Source organism: Oncorhynchus kisutch, linkage group LG16 (assembly GCF_002021735.2).
Source record: "Oncorhynchus kisutch isolate 150728-3 linkage group LG16, Okis_V2, whole genome shotgun sequence".
In the NCBI taxonomy this organism is placed as follows: Eukaryota; Metazoa; Chordata; class Actinopteri; order Salmoniformes; family Salmonidae; genus Oncorhynchus; species Oncorhynchus kisutch.
This window is the reverse complement of record NC_034189.2, coordinates 22,691,411-22,716,982: the sequence shown is the minus strand read 5'-3', so window position 1 is coordinate 22,716,982 and position 25,572 is coordinate 22,691,411. Positions and strand designations below refer to the sequence as shown.

The 25,572-nt window shown below is 42.1% G+C and overlaps 1 protein-coding gene across 12 annotated transcripts in view; it reads left to right on the top strand.

Moving 5' to 3' along the window:
- LOC109906505 (adhesion G protein-coupled receptor L3-like) overlaps positions 1-25,572 on the top strand; it is a 346,713-nt gene that overhangs the window by 42,983 nt on the left and 278,158 nt on the right. For 11 of the 12 annotated variants that reach the window (XM_031792020.1, XM_031792013.1, XM_031792022.1 and 8 more), the window contains exon 2: positions 9,716-9,796. The gene's annotated coding sequence lies outside the window, so the exon portion shown is untranslated. Of the gene's footprint in view, positions 1-9,715; positions 9,797-24,004; positions 24,075-25,572 lie in introns of all 12 variants that reach the window. The other variant, XM_031792014.1, reaches the window with a different exon arrangement.

Here is a 25,572-nt window from a genome sequence, read left to right as displayed (position 1 = left end):
ATCAAGTGCTTGTCAAATTGTGAATGAGTGACTGATGTGTGTACAGCCTGCGCAAAAAAACTGGGGCCTTTTCAAGCTACTTCTTTCAAATCATCATTAGTGGCATCATGCAGCCTTACAATGTATTAAAAATCAAAACATATAGCCCAACATTTGTAGAACAACTAAAGTTACATTAATAACTCTAAATTAAGCATGTAGGAGTACCTTTTTTTTTAAACTGCTCAACACAGAATATACACATGTGCGCAATCCCTCAAATAGTTTGGAGAAAATATCCTTTCTATTTCATTCAGCTATGTTCAATTGTATTCTTCATACTATAAAATAATGCTACGGATTTCTAAGCAATTCTTGTCTGCTAAATGAACTAGTGTAGCCCACAGCCATTTGGCATAGCCGGATCAGTATACTATTCTGTTCTTCTGAAATAGACTACATTTTCTTCATATCATGTTTCTTTAGACCAGGGATCCTGGCCCATTGTGACTCAAATGCTTCCCAAAGTTGTCAAGTTGGCTGTAATGTCCTTTGGGTGATGGACCATTCTTGAAACACACAGTAAACTGTTGTGTGAAAAACCCAGCAGCGTTGCAGTTCTTGACACACTCAAACTGGTGCGCCTGGCACCTACTACCATACCCTGTTCAAAACAACTTAAATATTTTGTCCATTCACCCTCTGAATGGCACACATACACAATTCATGTCTCAAGGCTTAATAATCCTGCTTTAACCTGTCTCCTCCCCTTCATCTACACTGATTTGAAGTGGCTTTAACAGGTGTTCATCTCCTGGTCAGTAGGTGTTACTAATATTTTGTACACTCAGTGTATTTGTATATATTTGTGGTAGTATTGCTGTGTTAGTGTTGACAGTAATTGCATGCCTGTTGTGATATAGGCTACTATGAGTAATGTTTGCAGACTAGTTTTTGGCAACAGTAATGTTTGTATGAATAAATGGCTAGTATTTATTTAAATTATGGACAAAACTGCCATGGCTTCTCTACTTCATAGTATACACAATATCAGTTGAGCACTGAGTACTATCCAAGATGGTCCTATTCATAAACAAGACACTTCAATCACATTTTGTCTACATTAACCTCATCCACATAGCCTCTGGCTGTTTTCTGGCCTGTAATAACCCCTGGGTCATGAGTCGAGAGATGAGGTTCAGCCATTACCGCTTTTTGTTGCTAATGTGTCGCTAGTAACACCACACTAGTAACATGGGTGTTTGGGTCAGCGGCGGGCAACAATAGATTAGTGACTTCTGTCCTACGACTTCCTGTCCAACCCCTCACATTTTTCACTTCGCTAATAAAGTAAGTTGTTCTTTCATACACTCCAGGGACCGCAAGGGCCGTCCCTTTTGTGTTCTCACTTGTGCGGCTATGCCACAGGCCGTCGCCCTCCATTAATCTTGCGGTAAACATGTGCTCTTTCGCTCTCTTATGTTTTTCTTTTCACTTCTATTTAGTCAACGGTATAGGGGCCTGTTGATGGGATGACCCCGTGTGTTGTACAATGGCTGTGCCCTTGGATGCAATCGTGGAATGACGCACACTTGAAGCCACATTCAATGTCCGTATATTTTGCTGATGCACTTGCTCTACCTTCAATGCACTGAAGCTGATTCAGTGACAATAAACGGTAGAGTTTTGAAAGAACGTGAAGTTAAAGCTAATGAGGTTTATTTTGGTTGACGTTGATTTGAACCGTGAGTAACCCAGATGAATAGTGGCTCGGGCACAGGGTGGGGCTACATTCTCCCTCAGCACCCTCTGGTTTGGAGTACCCAGTGATCTTCAAATGTTTTCCTTCGTTTTGTCTTTTCAGCAAAAATGTGTCTTTCCAGCAGGCTAGGGCGATACACTTTAGTTAGAACGACAATGAGATGAATGTGTGTTCTCCAGTGAAAACGCCCCACAGTAAGGCAACAACATAATCTCAAACACCTGTTAGTCAGTAATGAAAGGCCTCTGTTTCACAACCCATTGAAGAGGTTTTGGAAGCTCTTATCCCCAGTGGCCACCACCACTTCTGCCCCACTGAAAGTAGTGGAACAAATCCAACATTTATCTGTGAAAACACCTCCGCTCAGAATGTGTAGTTGAGATACAGAATTATAAGAAAAAGAGAGGCGTGGAAGAAGGGTTCTAAAGAAGAAAAAAAAAGATGAATGTCTGAGACAAACATTTGTATAAGAATCCATTACATCTGCATATGGAGCATCAAGATCACCAGTGTGCTGGAGTTTCTTTTCATCATAGTTCAGGTGAACCAGGTCCGGTCCCATGTGGCTCAGTTGGTAGAGCATGGCACTTGCAACTTCAGAGTGGTGGGTTCGATTCCCATGGGGACCCAGTATGAAAAAGTGCACTACTGTAAGTGGCTCTGGATAAATAAAAAATGTAAATGTATAATACTGGACTTGTTATACCATTTTCAATTGAGATTTTAACTCCAATGTGAACATAATGCTTTGTAATTCGGCTTGTTCCCATTGTGCAAAACTCATTCTGGAGGGGATTGGTGTAATATGGCAGAGCTTTTCCAAACCCCCCTAGGCCGTCAAATAACTGACAGATGCTATGTCTGTCTGACCACCAGCCTAGTTCTCCAGATTGAGCTATGGCGTCTGCCAATCGAACAACAACCCCCGCTTGGACGTAATGACGAGACTTGAACCAACGTTAGGAAACAACACTGGGTCAGATTGTGTGAAGACATTTTTTTTGCCCGAACAACTCCAATTTGGTGGCCTATGGTACATTCTAATGCTAGATTGTATTTTCAAGCAGCAACTATCAGGAAATAAAATGTTTACAGTGCTAGTTTCATCAACTGCTGTACAATATGATATAACACACACAAACAACTTCATTTTGACTGCACTGGGCCTTTAAAGAATCCCGTAAGAGTCTGCTGACATCCAAAGGCTTCTAGCTTCCTTTTAAAGAGCCATTTTCTCAGCTATACAGGTATGATAGAAGAATGAAGTAGATTAACATGGGCTTTGCTACACAGAAAGCAGCAGTTGCCCACTCCATTGTCAACACTTTGATTAAATCAATACCTTTGAAAATACCACGTAAGTATCTTTTTTTTTTTTACTATTCAAATCTGTTTTCTTATATATATTTTGGACGAGAGCGAGGCTATTACCACGCTAGCCTACCTATTGTTCCTGCAGTGAGGAGGATTCACCATCTTCATCGACTGTTTTCAAAATGTATCTGCAGATCAAAGCCAAAAAGACTACCAGTATGCAAATTAGGGGAACCAAATCAACAGCTCTCTAACCGATGCAATTCAGTAGGCTCCTGATGAGTCACTCACTTTGATGTCATTGTCTGGCACGTCCTGATGAACTTCATATAGAAAACATAAATGAGATGTTTAGTTGTCTGGATGCGATACCACAGACGTATAACTGTTGTATGATTGGATGAATGGCAAGGATATACAGTTCCTTCAAGGTATTCACACCCCTTTTACTTTTCCCACAATTTGTTACAAATCGGGATTAAAATGGAACGTTCTACACAAAATACTTTCAAAGTAGAAAAATTCTAAAAATGTTTTTGATTCATACAAAATAGTATTCAAACCCCGAGTCAATACATGTTAGAATCACTTTTGGCAGCGATTACAGCGTTGAGTCTCTAAGAGCTTTGCACAACTAGATTGTACAATATTTGCCCATTTTGTTCTTTTTTTTTTAAGTCTTCAAGCTCTGTTAAGTTGGTTGTTGATCATTGCTAGACAGCCATTTAAGTCTTGCCATAGATTTTCAAGCCAATTTGCAGTCAAAACTGTAATGTCAGCTTGGTAAACAACTCCAGTGTACACTACATGACTAAAAGTATGTACACCTGCTCATCAAAAATCTCATTCCAAAATCATGGGCAACAATATAGAGTTGGTTCTCCATTTTGATGCTTTCACAGCCTCTACTACGGGGACAACTTTCCACTAGATGTTGGAGTATTGCTTGCGGGACTTTATTACATTGTCACGAGCATTAGTGAGGTTGGGCGATTAGGCCTGGCTCGCAGTCAGCGTTCCAGTTCATCCCAAAGGTGTTCGATGGGGTTGAGGTCAGGGCTCTGTGCAGGCCAGTCAAGTTCTTCCACACCAATTTCGACAAACCATTTCTGTATGGACCTCACTTTGTGCATGGTGGCATTGTCATGCTGAAACAGGAAAGGGCCTACCACAAAGTTGGAAGCATAGAATCGTCTAGAATACCATTGTAAGGTGATACGATTTCCCTTCACTGGAGCTAAGAGGCCTAGCCCAAACCATGAAAACCAGCCACAGACCATTATTCCTCCTCCACCAAATTTTATATTTGGCACTATGCATTGTGGCAGGTAGCATTCTCCTGGCATCCGCCAAACACAGATTTGTCCATCAAACTGCCAGATGGTGAAGCGTGATTCATAACTCCAGAGAATGCGTTTCCACTGCTCCAGAGTCCAATGGCGGCAAACGTCACACCATTCCAGCAGATACTTGGTATTGTGATCTTAAGCTTATGTACGGCTGCTCGTCCACGGAAACCCATTTCATGAAGCTCCTGACGAACAGGGCTGGCGTTGCTTCCAGAGGCAGTTTGGAACTCAGTAGTGAGTGTTTCAACCAAGGACAGACGTTTTTTTTGCGCACTTCAGCACTCTGCGGTCCTGTTCTGTGAGCATGTGTGGCCTACTACTTTGCTGCTGAGCCTTTGCTGCTCCTAGACATTTCCACTTCACAATAACGGCACTTATAGTTGACTAGGGCAGCTCTAGCAGAGCAGAAATTTGACGAACTGACTTTTTGGAAAGGTGGCATCCTGAAAGTCACGGTGCCACGTTGAAAGTCACTGAGCTCTTCAGTAAGGCCATTCTACTGCCAATGTTTGTCTATGGAGATTGCATGGCGGTGTGCTCGATTTTATACACCTGTCAGCAATGGGTATGGCTTAAATAGCTGAATCCATTCATTTGAAGGGGTGTCTACATACTTTTGTGTATACAGTGCATTCAGAGAGAAAACAGATCCCTTCACTTTTTCCACATTTTGTTATGCTACAGCCTTATTCTAATATTGATTAAATACAAATGTTCCTCAATCTACACACAATAACCCATAATAACAAACTCAAAACAGTTTTTTGACATTTTTGCTAATGTATTAAAAATAAGAAACATACCTTATTTACGTTAGTATTCAGACCCTTCCATATGAGACTCGAAATTGAGCTCCAGTGCATCCTGTTTTCATTGATCATCCTTGATGTTTCTTCAACTTGATTGGAGTCCACCCGTGGTAAATTAAATAGATTGGACATGATTTGGACAGGCACACGCCATTCTATATAAGGTCTTACAGTTGACAGTGCATGTCAGAGCAAAAACCAATCCATGAGGTCTAAGGAATTGTATATAGAGCTCCGAGACAGGATTGTGTCAAGGCACAGATCTGGGGAAGGGTACCAATACATTTCTGCAGCATTTTAAGGTCCCTAAGAACACAGTGGCCTCCATTCTTAAATGGAAGTTAAGAACAACCAAGACTCTCTTCCGCCAAACTAAGCCTGAATGAAAAACGTCACGTCTTGAGGAAACCAGGCACCGTTCATCACCTGGCTAATACCATCCCTACAGTGATGGTGGTGGCAGCATTATGCTGTGGGGATGTTTTTAGTGGCAGGGACTGGGAGACTAGTCAGGATTGAGGGAAAGATGAACAGAGCAAAGTACAGATAGATCCTTGATGAAAACCTGCTCCAGAACGCTCAGGACCTAAGACTGGGGCGACGGTTCACCTTCCAAGAAGACAATGACCCTAATGAATTTTAACATAAGGCTGTAATGTAACATAATGTGGAAAAAGACAGGGGGTCTTGAATACTTTCCGAATATACTGTATATAGTGTATATTTGGCCACGAGTTTTAGGTTATTTATTGTCCTGTTGAAAGGCGAATTTGTCTCCCAGTGTCTGTCGTAAAGCAGACTGAACCATGTTTTCCTCTAGGATTTTGCCTGTGCTTAGCTCTATTCTGTTTTCTTTTTATCCAACAAAAAAAAACTCTGTAGTCCTTGTCGATCCATAACATGATGCAGCCACCACCATGCTTGAAAATATGAAGTGGTACTCAGTGATGTTTAATTTGTCCCAAACATAATGTTTTGTATTCAGGACGAAAAAGTATATTTCTTTGACACATTATTTTGAGTATTACTTAAGAGCATTGTTGCAAACCGGATGCATGTTTTGGAATATCTTTATTCTGTACAGACTTCCTTCTTTTCACTCTTGTCATTAAGGTTAGTATTGTGGAGTAACTACAATGTTTTGATTTATACTACATTTTCTCTGATCGCAGCCATCAAACTGAATCGGTTTAAAAATCACATCATGGTGAAATGATCCCTGAGCAGTTTCCTTCTTCCCAGGGCAAACTGAGTTAGGAAGGACACCTGTAGCTTTAATGACTGGGTGCATTGATACACCATCCAAAGCGTAGTTAAACATTTCACCATGCTCAAAGGGATATTCAGTGTCATTTTATTTTTATTTGTAAAAATGTTTTGCCATCTACCAATGGATGCCCTTCTTTGCGAGGATTTGAAGGAAAAAAACCTGGTCTTTGTGGTTGAATCTGTTCTTGAAATTCACTGCTCGACTGAGGGACATTACAGATAATTGTATGTGTGGGGTACAGAGATGAGGTAGTGATACAAAAATCATGTTAAACACTATTATTGCACACAGTGAGTCCATGCAATTTATGTGATTTGTTAAGCTCATTTTTAATCCTGAACGTTTTGATGCTTGCCATTACAAAGTGGTTGAATATTTAATGACAATACATTTCAGCTTTACATTTTTGTATTAATTAATACAAAATGTATAAAAACTAAATTCCACTTTGGCATTGTGGGGTATTGTGTGGAGATCATTGGCACAAAATCTCAATTTAATAAATTACATTCAGGCTGTAGCACATCAAAATGTGGAAAAAGTCGAGGGGTGTTAATACTTTCTGAAGGCACTGTATGAGATTGACACCTTTTATATAAATCAGTCAAGCTTGCTGTTCGTCAATTAAAGCACAGTAAATGGCCTATGAGCCACCACTCCGTGACTGCATATGAAACGCCAGGGTCCAACATGAACTTTTTCTCAATGAAAAAGTTGACTCGCGGGAGCATGGTGGTGCTTAAAAATGAATAGTGAATCATATTGGTCAAGTACAGATAGCATGATATTTAACCTACGATTGTAGTCTTCAATTGTTGACTGCGACAGAGCAGGTAAATATTGAAATGGAATGCAAAAATACACTGAAAGGATACTTACTGGCCCGACATGAGCCACTGTACAGATATGTATTTACTGACCCAGGGCCAACAGACCATGGTTAATGTCGGACTAATGGCATGCAAAATAACATAAATGAATGTGCCAGAAAACAATAGACTTAGTGGATTTCGACTCATCGTTACCACATTAATATTATATGGGAAGTGCAAATTCACTCACATGGAAATTCGACTGCAACCACTGCGGGCACACACCCAGGCACGGAGAGGCGGGCGAGACCGAAAGCAGACTAGCGATGGGCTGTTTGTGAACGAACAGCTCTTTTCTAAGGGATCTTTTTGGTTAACATCGGTGAAAGAACCGTTCATTTGTCTCCCTGATTTGCATACTACTACCACTACTTATTTTTTTAAAGTAAAAAAAAAAAAAAAGTTTTTCTGCAGATAAATTACAAAATCATTATCTAAAGAAGGTTAATCCTAATTTGTAGAAACAATACATAGTGGGGAGAGCGCATCAATCTGGTCCACGCTGATTTTTTTTTTTTTTTTTTACCCGTGCTTAAATTCTGATTTTTTTTAACGTTAATTTAACAATATGACATAGTGGTAGCCTACCTTTTTGACCTTTTCATATGGGGATTTGCAATTATTTCATGGTTGTAGGTCGACATAAGCATTTTTGACGTAATAAGAGCTGTTTGGGAGCCAAATGAGCCTACTATTTTACGTGAACGGAGCCAAATGAGTCGGCTCACCGAAAAGACCCATCACTACAGTCATATCAGCAGTTTCCCTGCCATCGCTCACTTTGTGATTGACAAGCGCCTCTATCAATAGATTGCTAGAAGATACATATTGTTAATTCTCGCGGGATCCACAGACTTTTTTTCTGACTAGCGAATCGAAAGGTAACCAAGTTTATTTGAGTTTGGAAAGTACCCGGTTGAAAATTACTCTGTAATCGGCTTTAGAGCAGGGGCTAGTGCAAAGCACTGTTTGTATGATTTACGATTCTAATCAGATGTGTGGACTTCAGTCGCCTCAATCTGCAGACATTTGTGTCTTGGCTGTGTTTGTGATGGATGAAATTTAATCAAGATCATTTTAAAGGGAATCCATTTCACAGCCCCTGTAAATGCAAAAAGCAAGCCATCATTCCAGGGAGAGGATGACAACACATGTTTTGTCCCGTTCTTCTGTTGCACACACACAAAGAAGTCATTGGTGTGTATTTCTGTTTCAATTATGCACATTTCTGAAGTACTAATTCGAGAGAAATTGTCATAATCATAAATTGTCTAAATGATCATTTGTCTGTGATTAAGGTCAACCTCTTCACAGCTGAAGCCTTATCAAATAAGGGGATGCAGAGAGCGAGATTGATAGAGAGCGAAGAAGAGGAAGAGAATGACAAACCTAGATGCATTTCTAGAGACATTAAGAGAAATGGAGACAGCGATACACACAGTGGGAGAGAGACAGACTGCTAAAATGGAGCAAGAGTAAGAGATTCTGTGAAAATCAAAAGCAGTCATCAAAATTCTTATGTCTTATATGTATATTTACTGCAGTGTTAATGCAATTTAAATCAGGATTGTTGTCCGGCTCCCATCAGAAGGGACCTGTTGAGTCCTAATAAATCAGTCATTAATAGCTGATGTGACCTGAATCAAAGATTATGGATATACTGACAAGATACACGTCTCTCGGGCCCAAACAATGTGAGTCGTTGTCCATAATGCAGCTCGGCAGGCTGTCTAGCTTCTGCCTTTCCTTTCTTTGGATTGGTGGATACATCTCATTATTGTAATCCTTTTTTAAAATATTCAGTGAGGGTTGTTGACGTCAACCGCCTGTATTCAATGGAGAGAGAGAAGCTACTAGCCTCATGCCATCGATATGCATCGTCATCTCAACAACTCTGATATAAAGTGTCACGTCTCAGTATCAGTACACTCGTAACAACTTATATTGGATCATATAAACCTCACATAGTGAATAAGCCATAGGTTTTTTTGTTGACCAAATTTGCAACTCATTGTTTCCATACAAAAATTCCTTGTTTGGTGGGCGAAACAACAAAAACATGTCAACTGCTTGTAGGATGACAGATTTTCCACTGAATTGGGCCTCTCTCTTCCTCTTCCTCTCTGCCTGAATAGCTCTTCAGACACTTGAAATAACTTCTAATGGCCAGTTGAAGAGACACAAACTCATATACATGCAAATGTTCATGTGCATAATCGTAAGGATTGTGAGGATCATACTGATGGCATTTTCAAAATAAACCTAACCATCCACATTGTCATGGATTCAATCGTTTAACTATGTTGTGAATATCTTCTTTTTTTTAACTAATCAAAAACCGGTGTCTTTCTCTGTTCTAGGATGGGATATATGGTTCTAGTCTCTGAGATGTGATGTACTGGATTTGTAAGGAGTTTTGACGAGAGAAGAACCACTCACAGGTATGTGACAAGTCAATCCACTTCCTCATCAGATCAAACAGCTGCTAATATCATGACAAGACTATTCCCTGCACTGTTTCTTCAAACTCACCCCCAAAACACAGAACATCACGAACACATTTTATTCAGGAGATTCCAACAACATTTTTCAGCATGCTATCAAGTTCCCCTCTTCGAGTGATTCAACCGACCTGGCATAAATGTGACCGACCGGCTCGATTCGGTCTTATGTAGAAAAATTAGAAATTGTGTATTTTTGTACCATTTCTAACTCAGAGCTAGAAAATTGTATATCATACACTGCAGTTGAGGAACAATGGGAAAGTAAATAAACTTGTAACCTCACTTTTGAGAAAATGGCCCTTGTATGTTTTTGTACATCTACTGGAAAGCTCATCTTTGTCTACACCCGTTCAGCATCGTTCACACCCTGTTAAGCCTTAGCCCCACCCATCTCTTTGAGGATTCACATGTGAGGCCATGTACTAAACAAACAAAGATTTCAAAACTAAAGGCTGGTTTCTACTACAGGTGTGTTCGTAAATTCAATCTGGAGTGGCAGAGTGCGCTCAGAGTGCGCAATCAAAGCGATGTCAGATTGTCTGTTCATGAATTCAGATCGTTTCACTCGGAGCGTTCAGAGCACCCACTTGACACTCTGGCCGAGGAGTAGGTTTGATCCGAGTGTTCTGATCTTACAACAGCAGTCAAGACCTGGCTGACTTTGGTTAGCTTGCTAGAATGATTTCCCCAAAAAAGTTTACGTTGAACTGGCTCCCCTGTGAGGTAGTGATGCGCGACATGTGCCTAGTTTCCTGAAACTAATCACAAATTCAAAGAAGTTTCCTTCGAAACCATGAATATGCAACAGGGCAAGATTGCATGTCTATTTAATCTCCTACACCGCATTCTAATGATGAGCATTCATGTGGTCCTCCTATTTCACTTGTTTCCTCTCGTGATTTTTGATGAGTTGATGGTTAGGGAAATGCTAGGTGGTCATTAACATATGCAAATCTCCAGGACTGCACTGTTAAACCACTAATATCCCCCCTCAGCGACAGGAGGTTTTTCTGGTCAGTAACCACACCCATCCACCAAGCATGTTTGGATTGCGCTCCCCGATGCAAATGATGTTTTCTGTGTAATCATGCAAAAGTGCAGCTGGCTTCCATTTGGCTGTGCCTCGAGTCTCTACCCGCCTCATGCTAACCCTCCCCCTACCTCTCAACCCTGTCCTTCTGATCCATCTCATATTCACTCCCCATCTTGCTTTCGAATTTGTCATTGTTTTCTTGTGCACCTTTCATCTCTCCCTCTCCAAATCGGATGCAGTCACGCACATGCCCCCCCCCCCCCCCCCCCCACCTGTGGGTTTTGACGAGCTTACCCACACGAATACCCCCCCCCCCCCCCCCCCCCCCAAATCACCCTTCCCCTCTCCTTACTGCAGGCTGTTTTTTTTTCAGTAAATGCCACCCCACTCCGGATGTTTCTTCTCTTTGCCACTCAAAGAGATTGAGGAGAAGATATTGGCTCGCTGAAAAAAACAGTTCTCGGACGCCTGACATATCGTCTGCAGCTGCTGGAGTGACTTCATCTTAAACCGTAGGATACGTCAGTCGGCGGTCTGCATGTGGTGCACGTTATTAGTGGCAGAGGTTAATAAATTCAGCGTAAGGTGCGATGTCACCCTTTCCAATAACGCCACACGGAATCACACTGGGAGATTTTGCAATTCATGTTACTTGGCGTCGAGGGGATTTGAATGGCATTTCCTCCTCTGCTGGATAATACAGAAAACAGCGTGGACGTTCTGGCTAAAATTAATCTAAGCGTAATCCCATGTTTATTGTAAAATAAATATGCATTAATGTCCCAGCTAGTCCTTCCCTCTGCACAGTATGAACTGAAGCAAGGACGAGAAGCTGCAGAGTCAAATGTAATTGGCATATTAGTCACAAAGTGACAAGGACGCTGTTGTGCATTTGAATAACATGGGGCAACAGTGAGGGGTAGTTGTGCGGGCTTATAGCTGAAAGCTAGCACATTTAATGCATCTTATCCATGTACAGAGCAAGTCTCAATTGTTTTTTCTTGATTATATTGACATAATTTAGCAGACTCTCTTCTCCAGAGTGACTTACAGGGGCAGTTAGGGTTTTTCACATAGTCAGCTAGGGGGTTCGTACCGAAAAGTCGCTGGTTACTGACCCAACATTCTTAACCGCTAGGCTACCTGTCACCCTTACGTTCCTCCCCTCCAATCTTTTCCTCCATTGTATTTTGAGAAGGAGGCTATGAGAGAGGGCATGAAGAATCAAGTATAAACAATTGAGATGCAGCCCCATTTTTATAGGTCTCTGGGTCTTCAACCCCAACAGCCTGCTGCTCGGATCTCATGTAATAGTAGAAGTTTGCTACTCTATTAGTGTTGAAAGGTGTCAAATGAATTTATATCCGTAGTCTACTTTCATTACAAATCATCTTAATAATTCCCGACATGGAATTAAGACCTTCATTTGATGCACCTTCTTTTGCATAATGTGCGGTCACTTTGATTTAAGTCCAATCTGGCAGAAGGAGACTATGCCGGTGGAACGTTGGGGGAGCCTCTGAATGGGATCCTTGGGAAGTCCCGAATCTGACGTCACCCCATTTGAAGTTGAAATTTAATTTAAGTTGAAAGGGTTATGGTTACAGATAGGGTTAGGATTTAGGGTAGGGATGGATAGCACTAAGAATCCCGGCTAACAGTAAAACTTTACAACCAATACATCTTTCCCAGAGCGCTTTGCATACCCACCTAGGTTGCCCTAGTGACAGCAGTGTAAGGTCTATTTGACCACAATGGGTTCTGGTCACATGTACTCCTAGGTTTTGGTTTAGTTATCTTAAAGCAGTGTCCTTTGTTTTGTTAGTTTGAGTCGACAGTCATGCTGTCTAGGTCTCTCTATAACGATGCAAAGTAATTTAAATGGAGTTTGAGTAGGCGTGAGAGGAATAATTTTGAGCAAAGTCAGCAGCGTACTCAAATTTGAATTCAACCTGAGGACAGTTGACTTTACAGGTCTTGCTGGTGCTTTGGCAAAAAAAAGACTCCATGATCACGTTGGTGTTTGACCTAAAATGACTGAAAAAGTCATTTGATGAACTTTTGATATCTCTAGTGGAGAATTTGTTGACACTCTGCCACATAGAACGTTGTTATCTGTGGCGCCATGGAAGTGTGAGGCATGTTTACGGTCACCTCTGCCCCAGCAGGTGGAAAGGTCCTTGCAGGTTGTGATACAGTACACTTCCCATTTTGACCAGAGCCCGATGGGGTACTGTATAATGGGAATAGGACACAATATACGGTGCTATTTTGGACGCTTCCAATGTGTTAATGTAGAGAATGTGTACATGTCTTGTCCTTGCTTGAATTCATTGTTTGGTATGAATTGAAGCACCTTCCAAACATGCTCTCTGCTTACGTGATGCTCTACTTGCCCCACACTGCTTTCTCTCTCCCTTCCTCACCCCCTTATCTCTCTCCCTCCCTCACCCCCTTATCTCTCTCCCTCCCTCACCCCCTTATCTCTCTCCCTCCCTCACCCCCTTATCTCTCTCCCTCCATCACCCCCTTATCTCTCTCCCTCCATCACCCCCTTATCTCTCTCCCTCCATCACCCCCTTATCTCTCTCCCTCCATCGCCCCCTTATCTCTCTCCCTCCCTCACCCCCTTATCTCTCTCCCTCCCTCACCCCCTTATCTCTCTCCCTCCATCACCCCCTTATCTCTCTCCCTCCCTCACCCCCTTATCTCTCTCCCTCCCTCACCCCCTTATCTCTCTCCCTCCCTCACCCCCTTATCTCTCTCCCTCCCTCACCCCCTTATCTCTCTCCCTCCCTCACCCCCTTATCTCTCTCCCTCCCTCCCTCACCCCCTTATCTCTCTCCCTCCATCACCCCCTTATCTCTCTCCCTCCATCACCCCCTTATATCTCCCTCTGTCTTTCACCCTCTTCCATAATTTTTCTTCCTCTCTTTTTCTCTCTCCCTTCCCTCCTCTTCTCCGCCTCTGTATTTATTGTTCTTCTTCCTCTCTCTATCCCCGCCCTCCCCCTCCGCCCCCTCTCTCCCCCCAGTCATGCTTGCTGCTTGCTCAGCTCCTAGCCTGGCTCTGTGTTTCTACCTATGTCCCCCCTGGCCTTAGTTGCTTTGCTCTAAATATACATACCGTGCTGTTTGCCGTGCTGCTACGGCTGCTGCTGAGACGAGGGAATCACAGCTTATTCCCCTCACTGGTTTACATAACCAACTCATACAGTATGGATGTATTCAGTGGCCCATCCGTGGCACATTGTCATGTTATAATGATGGCGCATGAGGTGGTGGGACCTCGGCTAGTTCTGTTTGTGAATTGGTTCTGAATATGTTATTTGTGTTATGAATATTTATCACTGTTGGTATAACCTTTTTCCATTGCTGAAGCTGCTGAGGTTGTATGTTTGTAATTCATTGTGAATCACAACCCCTGCTTTTATATTGTACAATCATTGCGTGATATCTTTTTGAGAACCTTAAAAGACATTGCATTCATCACCAGTTCAGATCATCTCACACATCTCACAATTAGTCCACTTTCACCGTATGGACCACATTGATTGATACAAGGGCTGTGATAACAATACAACCTGTTTAGAAGATAATTCATGGGACTTTCATGGTTGAATCGTAAAAGGATGATGCCCATCTCTGAGATGAACCAAAATGGAGTCATAAGCCTGGAGATGTGTTCAAGAAGCGTTGACTACTAGGGCTGTGCTGTGTGAGGAAGGTTCCACTTGGCTTGATGAGGCTGTTCAGAAGCAACCCCCCCCCCCCCCCCCCCCCCCCCCCCACCTCAGGAGGGAGGGAACAAATCTGACAAAGTCAAGTCTGATTAAGTCATTGCGGTCTGGGGAAGTTCGATGTTGTGTGCCCCACTGCTCCTCTGACATGCACCCTGACAAGTTTCAGATCTTAATAACAGTAGAGTTACAGTATGGCCTTAATGGGGAGCTCACATAGTCTTAAAGGGATAGTTCACCAAAAATGTTTTTATCTTTTACTCCAGACAGTATGGCCTTAAAGAGGAGCTCACATGGACGTAATAACAGTATATTATGGGCTCGCGATAGACTAGCGTCCTGTCCAGGGGGTGTACTTGTACATCACGCTACAGAAACAGGAGATCCTGTCCTTTAGGACATTCTGGCTGGGACAAGGCTATTATTATGGGGAACTTGTACAGTTGAAGTCGAAAGTTTATGTACACTTAGGTTGGAGTCATTAAAACTTGTTTTTCAACCACTTCACAAATGTCTTGTTAACAAACTATCGTTTTGGCAAGTCGGCTAGGACATCTACTTTGTGCATGACACAAGTAATTCTTCCAACAATTGTTTACAGACAGATTATTTCACTTATAATTCACTGTATCACAATTCCAGTGGGTCAGAAGTTTACATACTCTAAGTTGACTGTGACTTTAAACAGCTTGGGAATTTCCAGAAAATGATGTCATGGCTTTAGAAGCTTCTGATAGGCTAATTGACATAATTTGAATCAATTGGAGGTGTACTTGTGGATGTATTTCAAGGCCTACCTTCAAACATTTGCTTGACATCATGGGAAAATCAGGCAAGACCTCAGAAAAATAATTGTAGACCTCCACAAGTCTGGTTCATCCTTGGGAGCAATTTCCAAACGCCTGAAGGTACCTCTATCATCTGTACAAACAATAGTACCCAAGTATAAACACCATGGGACCACGCAGTCGTCATACCGCTCAGGAAGGAGACCCGTTCCTAGAGATGAACATACTTTGGTGCAAAAAGTGCAAAGGACCTTGTGAAGATGCTGGAGGAAACCGGTACAAAAGTATCTATATCCACAGTAAAACGAGTCCTATATCGACATAAGCTGCTCAGCAAGGAAAAGGCCACTGCTCCAAAAACACCATAAAAAATCCAGACTGCGGTTTGCAACTGCACATGTGTACAAAGATTGTACTTTTTGGAGAAATGTCCTCTGGTCTGATGATACAAAAATAGAACTGTTTGGCCATAATGACCATCGTTATGTTTGGAGGATAAAGGGAGAGGCTTGCAAGCCGAAGAGCACCATCCCAAACGTGAAGCACAGGGCTGGTAGCATCATGTTGTGGGGGTGCTTTGCTGCAGGAGGGACTGGTGCACTTCACAAAATAGATGGCGTCATGAGGAAGGAGAATTATGTGGATACATTGAAGAAACATCTCAAGACATCAGTTAAAGCTTGGTCACAAATGGGTCTTCCAAATAGACAATGACCCCAAGCACACTTCCAAAGTTGTGGCAAAATGGCTTAAGGACAACAAAGTCAAGGTATTGGAGTGGCCATCACAAAGCCCTGACCTCAATTCTATAGAAAATGTGTGGGCAGAACTGAAAAAGAGTGTGCGAGTAAGGAGGCCTACAAACCTGACTTAGTTACACCAGCTCTGTCAGGAGGAATGGGCCATAATTCACCCAACTTATTGTGAGAAGCTTGTGGAAGGCTACCCGCAACTTTTGAGCCAAGTTATACCATTTTTAAGGCAATGCTACCAAATACTAATTGAGTGTATGTAAACTTCTGACGCAGTGGGAATGTGACGAAATAAATAAAAGCTGAAATGAATCATTCTCTCTACTATTATTCTGACATTTCACATTCTTAAAATAAAGTGGTGATCCTAACTGACCTAAGCCTGGGAATTTTTACTAGGATAAAATGTCAGGAATTGTGAAAAACTGAGTTTAAATGTATTTGGCTAAGGTGTATGTAAACTTCCGACTTCAATTGTATTGTGACATCCCAAAGGGCCCCATCCTCTTGCAGAGCCTCAATAATGTATTCTAATGTAAACTAACAGCTAGAATAGAATGTGCTGATGCAGATTTAAAGGGAACTGACAGTCATACCAGTGGATATCATATAATATGACTGAGGAATCTCAACCAACCCCACCCTGTGGTTAATAATGTTTTCATTGGCTCAAGGGGCTTTAGTGTGGTCGTAGTCGGTCTCGTTCTGGCAGGTATGCAAATGGAGGTACAGGAGAGTGAAAGAGCCAATGCACATGCCCTCCTTTGTTGTCATGCAGGTTGTCGTTGATACCATGCAATGCTATTTTCTTCCTTTCTTTTTTTCTTCTCATTCCGTACCTCTAGCTCCCACCTGTGAAGTTAGGTGTCCCTTTGTGCCCGTCTAAAAAATAAACGACACTCAGCGACCGGGTCTCCGGAGTCTCTGCCTTGACAACCAACGCGCACCCGGAGGTAATCAGAAACTGTCAAATGGAAAGGGCTTGGGCTGCGTTTTGAGAGGCAATTCTCTCCAGTCTCCTCGCTGGTCTAATTTGAGCATGGGGTACAGTGGACATGAGCCCAGTATCAATATGAGGACCTAAAAGCAAAACACATGTAAGTGAAGAAAAATGGACCCCAACAAGAAAGCAAAGTGGCGCCATCTTGTCAGTCACAGCCTAAACTAACCCAATTTCTCTCAGAAGGATTCCGGATGACTTTGAGTAACACAAATGATGTCCCTTTTCTGTGCTTCCAAGACGACGACGACTTGTGAAGATAATTCTTTTTTTTTTTTCCTGCTATATGATAATGCTCGGTCTCACTCCGAGGCAGAGGGAAAGTGAAAAATGTGCCACCTTAAAAGATTAGGGCTGACAAATTCTGGATGTGTGTCTTACTTTTCTGGAGACAAATGAAAGATCCTGGCATACCGGAGGCCCTTTGGGGGCCCATCGTACGAGTCCACCCTTGAATGGGTGGTTCTAAACCGCAGACGGACACAGAGCACCGCCGCAATCAGTTTCAGCCATTCCTGGGATTTATTTACAGCCGCAGCCCTATAAAATCCAGAATTTATGTCATACTTTTTAATTAGAAATAATGTCTTGTAGAATTGAAGTGATATACAGCTTAATCAATATATAGACTGTGTCCGGACAGGATGACAGACAACACTATTGACAGCTCACAGAGTAACCTAACTTAACACTGTCTTTCAGAGAAATATGTTGTTTGCGGAGGAAGGAAACTGTAATCTCAATCTCTTTTTTTGTTTCCCACCTTTTCTGTATTTCTCTCTCTCTCCCTCTGTCTCTCTCGACAATCTGCCAACATCTTCGAACAGATAGTATTTTCTTCAGATTGAATCAGGCTCCCTCGTCACTCTGTATTTACCCAAATAATTATTTTACCTGAGCGAGCCCCACTGTGCTGTTTATTGCTGTTGTATAGGATTGAAGAGCGGGAAAGCTGGAGGTGGGTTTTAATGAATATTAACTTAACAGATCGAGAGAGGAATGAAACTCAAGTGGGTATTGTATAAATCTCTCTCTCTCTCTGTAAGCTAAGGTAGAGAGGAAAACTAGGAAACTGTAAGCCCGTTCACTTAAAACCGCTTAGACGATTTATATTCAGTTTCTAATTTGTTGTGAGAAAGCATGGTTTAATTAAGTTTATATATCATTTGAGTTAAATGTGTCTTCTCATTTCACACAATACACATAGTTGGATTGAATATAGAAAATACATGGCTGCTTTTATAAAGCTATAGGTGGAACGTCACATGATAAATCAGAGTTATTTTGACCGGAGGGCAACGATAGAGTCAATATTTGTCCAAATTCATTGCTAGGTCTACCAAATAGTTTATTACTTTACTATTTTTAGCTCTCAGAACATTGACTTATTCATGTCACATCCAGGATACAGGAACCACATTTACAGGATTCATATTCTCATGGAGTCTCAATCAAATATATGCCAGAGTATATTGCCATGTTGTTTTAGGGGGCAATCCAAGCACAATGATGTCTGGGAGTGTTGACAATGACACCTATAGCAAGGTTTTCAATCCCGCTTTAGGTGTGAAGGTTGTGTTTGTTTATGGAAAGGCAAGTACTGTTGCCATGCGGATTTACCATTTACGGAATGATTTTCCCTTTTTAATATACGACTTGTCTTTACTCTATAAATATTTGTCCCTATCCCCTGCCTCTAGTCATTTTGAAGCAATCGTATCCCTAATCCCTAATGCATCGAGAACTCTGAGAATAGCACAAATAAATGCCAAATCGCCTTTTGGTGTGTGTGCTGCAAAACTAAGAATGATGTCTTTGGGAAAGTTGTAAGATAAGAGGTGACAGTAAATCCCATGCGTGCAACACCTGGCGAGTCGATGACAACATGACTCAATCAGATGGAGTGAGGCGGTGAGGGAGTCTGAGAGAAGCGCTGAGAGGCCATTGAGCTTCCCATTGTCTCTGCTTTGCAGATTTAATCAGCAAATGAATAACAAAAGAAGCTCTATCAGAACATTTATAGCAATGTCAGAAGGCATGCGTACAAAGTCCCCAAGATTGTTACACGTTATATAGACTGCCTTTCACACGACTCACTAATGAATATGAAAATGTGGTACACACACACACACAAATTATATACATTTGAATTTGTTGCACAATTAATGGTCAATACTGCATTTCAAACAGCCAGGAATTGATCTAATGATTTCAGCCTAGGTATACTTGTACAATCCCTATCTTCCACAATCATAAAACCCATTAGTAATTGTATTTTATCAAAATAGTTTTGCAATAATAAATGGCTTTCAAATCTATGGAAAATCTGTTTTTGTTGCACATTTAGCCAGAACCATGCACATCCACTAATAATGACCAACTTCTGGTAGCAGGCTTTGTAGAAAATGAACACAGGTCTCATAAACAATCTCTCCAGCATAAGCGCATGTGCTATTGAGTAGCCAGCTAATATTTATATTTCAAGTCTAGCCAACTTGGATCTATTCGCTTGCTAACAAGGTTGCTAACAAGAACAGTTGAACTGTTATGAATACAGCATCCTGTCCGGCTCCCAACTGGTTCAACAGTTTGGACAACATAGCCTGTTCCCTCTAAGATGTTGAAATCAAGTGGCCTACCTGGGTAAGAACTCGTTCTCAGAATGACTTGCCAATTCCTTATATGAATGCATCTTTTTATGGTCATTGCACATTTATAAAAACAGCTAGCACATTACAGTCCATGGCTAAAACGCTGCTAGCGATAAGTGGTACTGCCAGTGGTGGAAAAAGTACCCAATTGTCATACTTGAGTAAAAGTAAAGATACCTTTTTTTTAATAGAAAATGGTTCAAGTTAAATTGGGTCACCCAGCAAAATACTACTTGAGTAAATGTCTAAAAGTATTTGGTTTTAAAATATACTTAAGTACCAAAAGTAAATGTCATTGCTAAAATATACATAAGTATCAAAAGTAAAAGTATGAAATAAATAAACATATGATTAGTTTGTAAATGATGTCTGAATGTTGGTGTGCCCCTTGGCTGTCCGTACATATTTAAAACAGGAAAATTGTGCCATATGTGTTGCTTTATTTATTTATATATATATATATATATATAAGCAACACATATGGCACAATATTCATCATTTACACAATTTACATCATTTGTGTTTAGTGAGTCCGCCAGATCAGTGGCAGTAGAGATGACCAGGGATGTTCTCTTGATAAGTGTGTGAATTGGACCATTTTTCCTGTCCTGCTAAGCATTCAAAATGTAATGAGTACTTTTTGGGTGTCAGGGAAAATGTATGGATTAAAAAGTACATAATTTTCTTTAGGAATGTAGTGAATTAAATGTAAAAGTTGTCAACAATATAAAGAGTAAAATTACAGATACTCCCAAAAACGACTTAAGTAGTACTTGAAAGTAGTTTTACTTAAGTACTTTACACGACTGGTTACCCCAATGCCGCATGTGACAAACTGAGCATCCATTTTCTATAATCATGTCTGTTGATACTCCCGTTTTAGTAGGGTCTGCAGTGTTCTCCATTGTAAAATGTCTGTGTTTTTCAGCGTCCATATGAACCATTCTGTTAGCGCTGAAACATACATTCAAATGAATTGAATTAATTTGATACATTGCCCAGCCATAACCCACACACAGGCCCCCCCTCTGTTCTCTGACACACCTTCTATTCTCATTCATTAGTGTTGCGTTCACTTCTCAGGGCAGGTAGAGACTCCAATAATGACTTAATGCTTTGTGTTTACAGACTTGTGAGTTAGATGGTCAGGAATGCTACGCTGCCAGCCCCTAGTCAATGGTTAACTGTTCTCGGGCGATTCAAAGCATCCGGAATCTGTCACAACTGACTACCCTCCCCTACATCTTGACCCGCTTCCTAGGCTCATTTTCCTTCCCCTCTGAGTCCGCACTTATCTGAGTCCTTTGTGTAACGCAGGCATATAGAGAAGTATTGAGGCTGGGGTTACTCATGTCTGTTCTTCCTTTCATCATGATCCTCTAATTCCCCAAAATACCCAGAATCCTATTTGCTAGGCCACAGGTGGACTCGTGTTGCAATGTTGCAGCCACACAGCAGCTCTCCACTAAGCAAGCACAGACGTTTACTCACCCGCCCTCGCTTTTGTGTACCTGAATGGCGGTAATACCCAATACGGCTAGCGTACACACGGCTAATCCTTCAACCGTTGTAAAACGCACAGTTGTCGGGTACGCAGCTTTGGATGAGGTTAACTGTGAAGTCCAGGTATTACTCACATGTTGTTTTCCCCCTCACAGTTCCTGATAGACAGATGTGTAGCTAGCGTGTATGGGAAATACCCCAGATTCTCAAAACAAATTCTCCAATTTAGCAGACAGGACAAGTCTTGCAAACCACACTACTGTGCCTAAAAGCAAAGCTTCCAGTATTCATGTCGGTGGTGCTGACGCTAATGGCGGTCTAGTTTCAGTCTTTTTGTGATTGGATTTATTGAGTAGAAGCGGTTGCATACCAGAGTAGGCTACCAGTACTGCCCTGAGACCATGACTGGGCCTGTTCACAAGAATAGGGTCACAACCGGCAATGAACTTTGTGCCCCACAGTTAATTACAAATTAGAACGCCATGCGACCCTGAGGATGTGCTCCATGGGTGGAATAATGAACACCTGGAAAGAATTGAAAGAATAAGAAGGATGAGGTAAAGACAGAGTGGAAGGGTTTGTGCATATTAAAGCTACAATATGCATTTGACATCTTTTATGCATTGTGTTGCCAACCCTTCAACTCTGTGGAACTCCATTTCTGTGCTGTATTTTTATACCGGTATGCTAACCTGGATTGTGAGGCCCTAATTGGGTTTACTTAATTCAATAACTGACTTGAATTGCATTTTGCTCATTGAAGTTTTCCCTCTGGGTGTAATGTGAGATACCTGCTTATAAGGAGACTGTACAGTTTGTACTTTACATCTACTCTTGCAGGTCACAGTGCAGCTGACAGTCAGGTTAGTTCTCTGGGTTGCTTTCGTGGCGAGAACGCTCTAGAGAACGCTCTAGTCCACAGACCTCGTATGATGATGCAGTGCGGCAGGCCCCGGTGAATCCCCCCCCCCCCCCCCCCCCCCCCCCCGCCATCACAGGTGGGGGAAATACTTCTGTGCTACTGGCAGTCTGAAGGCGGCTCATGGCCTAGTGCTCAGCAAAGGGTTTGGATCTGATGGAAATTCAGTGTTTATGTGACGGGGGGATAAAGACATGGAGCAATCGATCGAGACAGAAGAGGAAAACATTGACTTGTAGGTGAAGCTGTGGAAATACCAAATGCTGTCTATATATGGTCAAGACATATGAGACCGTAGACCGGGAAGTACATTTTATTTCCAATGTCTGTGTGTGCTTGCGCTTATACCAACGTCTTGTTTATTCAGTTTGCGCTTGTGTACGTCTGCTTCTGTGGGGTGCGATGTCGGGGCACGCTCTGAGCTTGTGTGCGTGGAGGTCGGCGTCGTCTGTATGTGTGTCGGGACGATTCCGGCGAGGCCCCTTTTGGTCAAAGGCGGATTCCCTGGGCAACGGGAGGCCACTCCGGTTCACGGTATCCTTATTTAAACATTCTCCACGAATGGCCCTCGCCCAGTGTCGGATACGGCGGATTGTTTTCCTCCACCTTTTGCTACGGGACGTGGGATGGAAGGCGAATACGAGGGCATGTCGTGTTCCTCTGTGACGTTCCCTTCGTTGTGTGGCTCGGCACAATTCCTTCCACGGTAATTGGGGTGTGAAAGCAACACTCGCTTTCCTATTGTCTCGGTATCTGACTCTGAAATGTGTTCAGACCACACCCGGGCCACACTAGTAAAGAGAGAGTAGGAAGGGTAAGGGAGGAAAATGAGTGACAGAGGGAGTATGTGGTGACAAAGGGGAATTCGGGGTTGAGATTGTGAAAATGGCAGATAGTGATTATCAGACGGCTGAGTACCATGTGGACAGAGGAGGGAAATTGACTTATTATACATGGACAGAAGTAAATTGTCTTAGAGAAAAAGGGAGGGTCCAGAGAAAGCAACAGTGTACAGGTGTAGCAGAGAGTTTGATTCTGAGAGAGAACAACTGAGAGAGCGAGAGAGCTGTGCGATTGAGTGTTCGACAGCGATAGCCAAACTAGGTTCAGCTCTTTATACAATGTACAGGAGATGGATTGAGAGAACCAGAGGTCCTAATTGTGCCACACCATCTGCCCACTATAGGGAACAGGCCAGTGAATGTGACTCCTTCCAACAGGCTCGGTGACGAGCAGATGTGTGTGTGTCCTGTGTGGTTGTATAATTATGTACGTCTCTATATTTGAAGTTTGTTTGTGTACATGCATGAGTAATGTAACACTAGAGCACATGCTTTGGAAATGACCAGCGAGCAGACATTCCAAACTGACTCTGAAATTATCAGTCTGTTATCCAGCCCCATCTAGCTATGTTTGACACTTAATTATTATTTAGTTTTTACGGGAAATGTCCAAACAAAAGTAGGTTGAGGAAAAGGTAGAATTTCTGAGGGAAAACAACGAGGACCAAGCGTCCCTTGTCTTCCACCCTCCTTGCTCGAACTGCGCCAAACCAGAAAGGGCTATGTGTAAGAGATAATGGTCACATTCATCACATTACCTGGATCTCTTTACTTACACCTGGATCTCTTTACTCACACCGGGATCTCTTTACTCACACCTGGATCTCTTTACTCACACCTGGATCTCTTTACTCACACCGGGATCTCTTTACTCACACCTGGATCTCTTTACTCACACCTGGATCTCTTTACTTACAGATCTAAAGGTGATAGGAGCAACCTGAAATCCTACCCCATTGTCTTACTGGAGGGATGGCACCAGATTTAGGTAATAAAGAAATTTCATTTGCATGTCAAATGACCAACAACTAACCTGACTGTGGCTATGCCAGGTTTTCCATTTAGTTTCAGCACCCTTTCTGTTTTAATTGTTATTGACAAGAGTATTAATTATTTCCATCGATAAAAGACAGTACTGTGCAGCCGTCTTCATCGACCTGGCCAAGGCTTTCGACTCTGTCAATCACCATATTCTTATCGATTTTTCTAATGACTGCCTTGCCTGGTTCACCAACTACTTTGCAGACAGAGTTCGGTGTGTCCAATCGGAGGGCATGTTGTCCGGTCCTCTGGCAGTCTCTATGGGGCTACCACAGGGTTCAATTCTCGGGCCGACTCTTTTCTCTGTATATATCAATGATGTTGCTCTTGCTGCAGGCGATTCCCTGATCCCGCAGACAACACCATTCTGTATACTTCTGGCCCTTCCTTGGACACTGTGCTATCTAACCTCCAAACGAGCTTCAATGTCATACAACACTCCTTCCGTGGCCTCCAACTGCTCTTAAACGCTAGTAAAACCAAATGCATGCTTTTCAACCGTTCGCTGCCCGCACCCGCACGCCCGACTAGCATCACCACCCTGGATGGTTCCGACCTAGAATATGTGGACATCTATAAGTACCTAGGTGTCTGGCTAGACTGGAAACTCTCCTTCCAGACTCATATCAAACATCTCAAATCTAGAGTCGGCTTTCTATTTCGCAACAAAGCCGAAATTTTCCTTCCAGTTCTCTGCTGCCTGCGACTGGAACGAATTGCAAAAATCTCCCTCACCAACTTTAAATATCTGCTATCTGAGCAGCTAACCGATCGCTGCAGCTGTACATAGTCCATCGGTATATAGCCCACCCAATTTACCTACCTCATCCCCATACTGTTTATATTTTATTTACTTTTCTGCTTTTTTGCACACAAGTATCTCTACCTGCACATGACCATCTGATCATTTATCACTCCAGTGTTAATCTGATAAATTGTAATTATTCACTCCTATGGCCTATTTATTGCCTACCTCCTCATGCCTTTTGCACACAATGTATATAGATTATTTTTTCCTACTATGTTATTGACTTGTTAATTGTTTACTCCATGTGTAACTCTGTGTTGTCTGTTCACACTGCTATGCTTTATCTTGGCCAGGTCGCAGTTGCAAATGAGAACTTGTTCTCAACTAGCCTACCTGGTTAAATAATGGTGAAATAAAACATTAAAGGGTGTCTTCTCAATGTAAATGAATCTGTAGGAGCATTAGGCACCGTAAAGATTCCATTTCATACGGAGTATAACATTTCAATCACAGTTACCCAACTGCTCTTGTGATGTCTCCACTTCCAAAATGTTGTTATGATGTGAATGTGCTTTAATTTAGTAAATGCTCATTGAATTAGGAATGTATTTATTAATGAAGCACTTTTTTTGAGGGGGGAGGTGTAAGCCACTAAATATGACAATAGGGTAATGCCAATCCCATCTGTACATTTGAA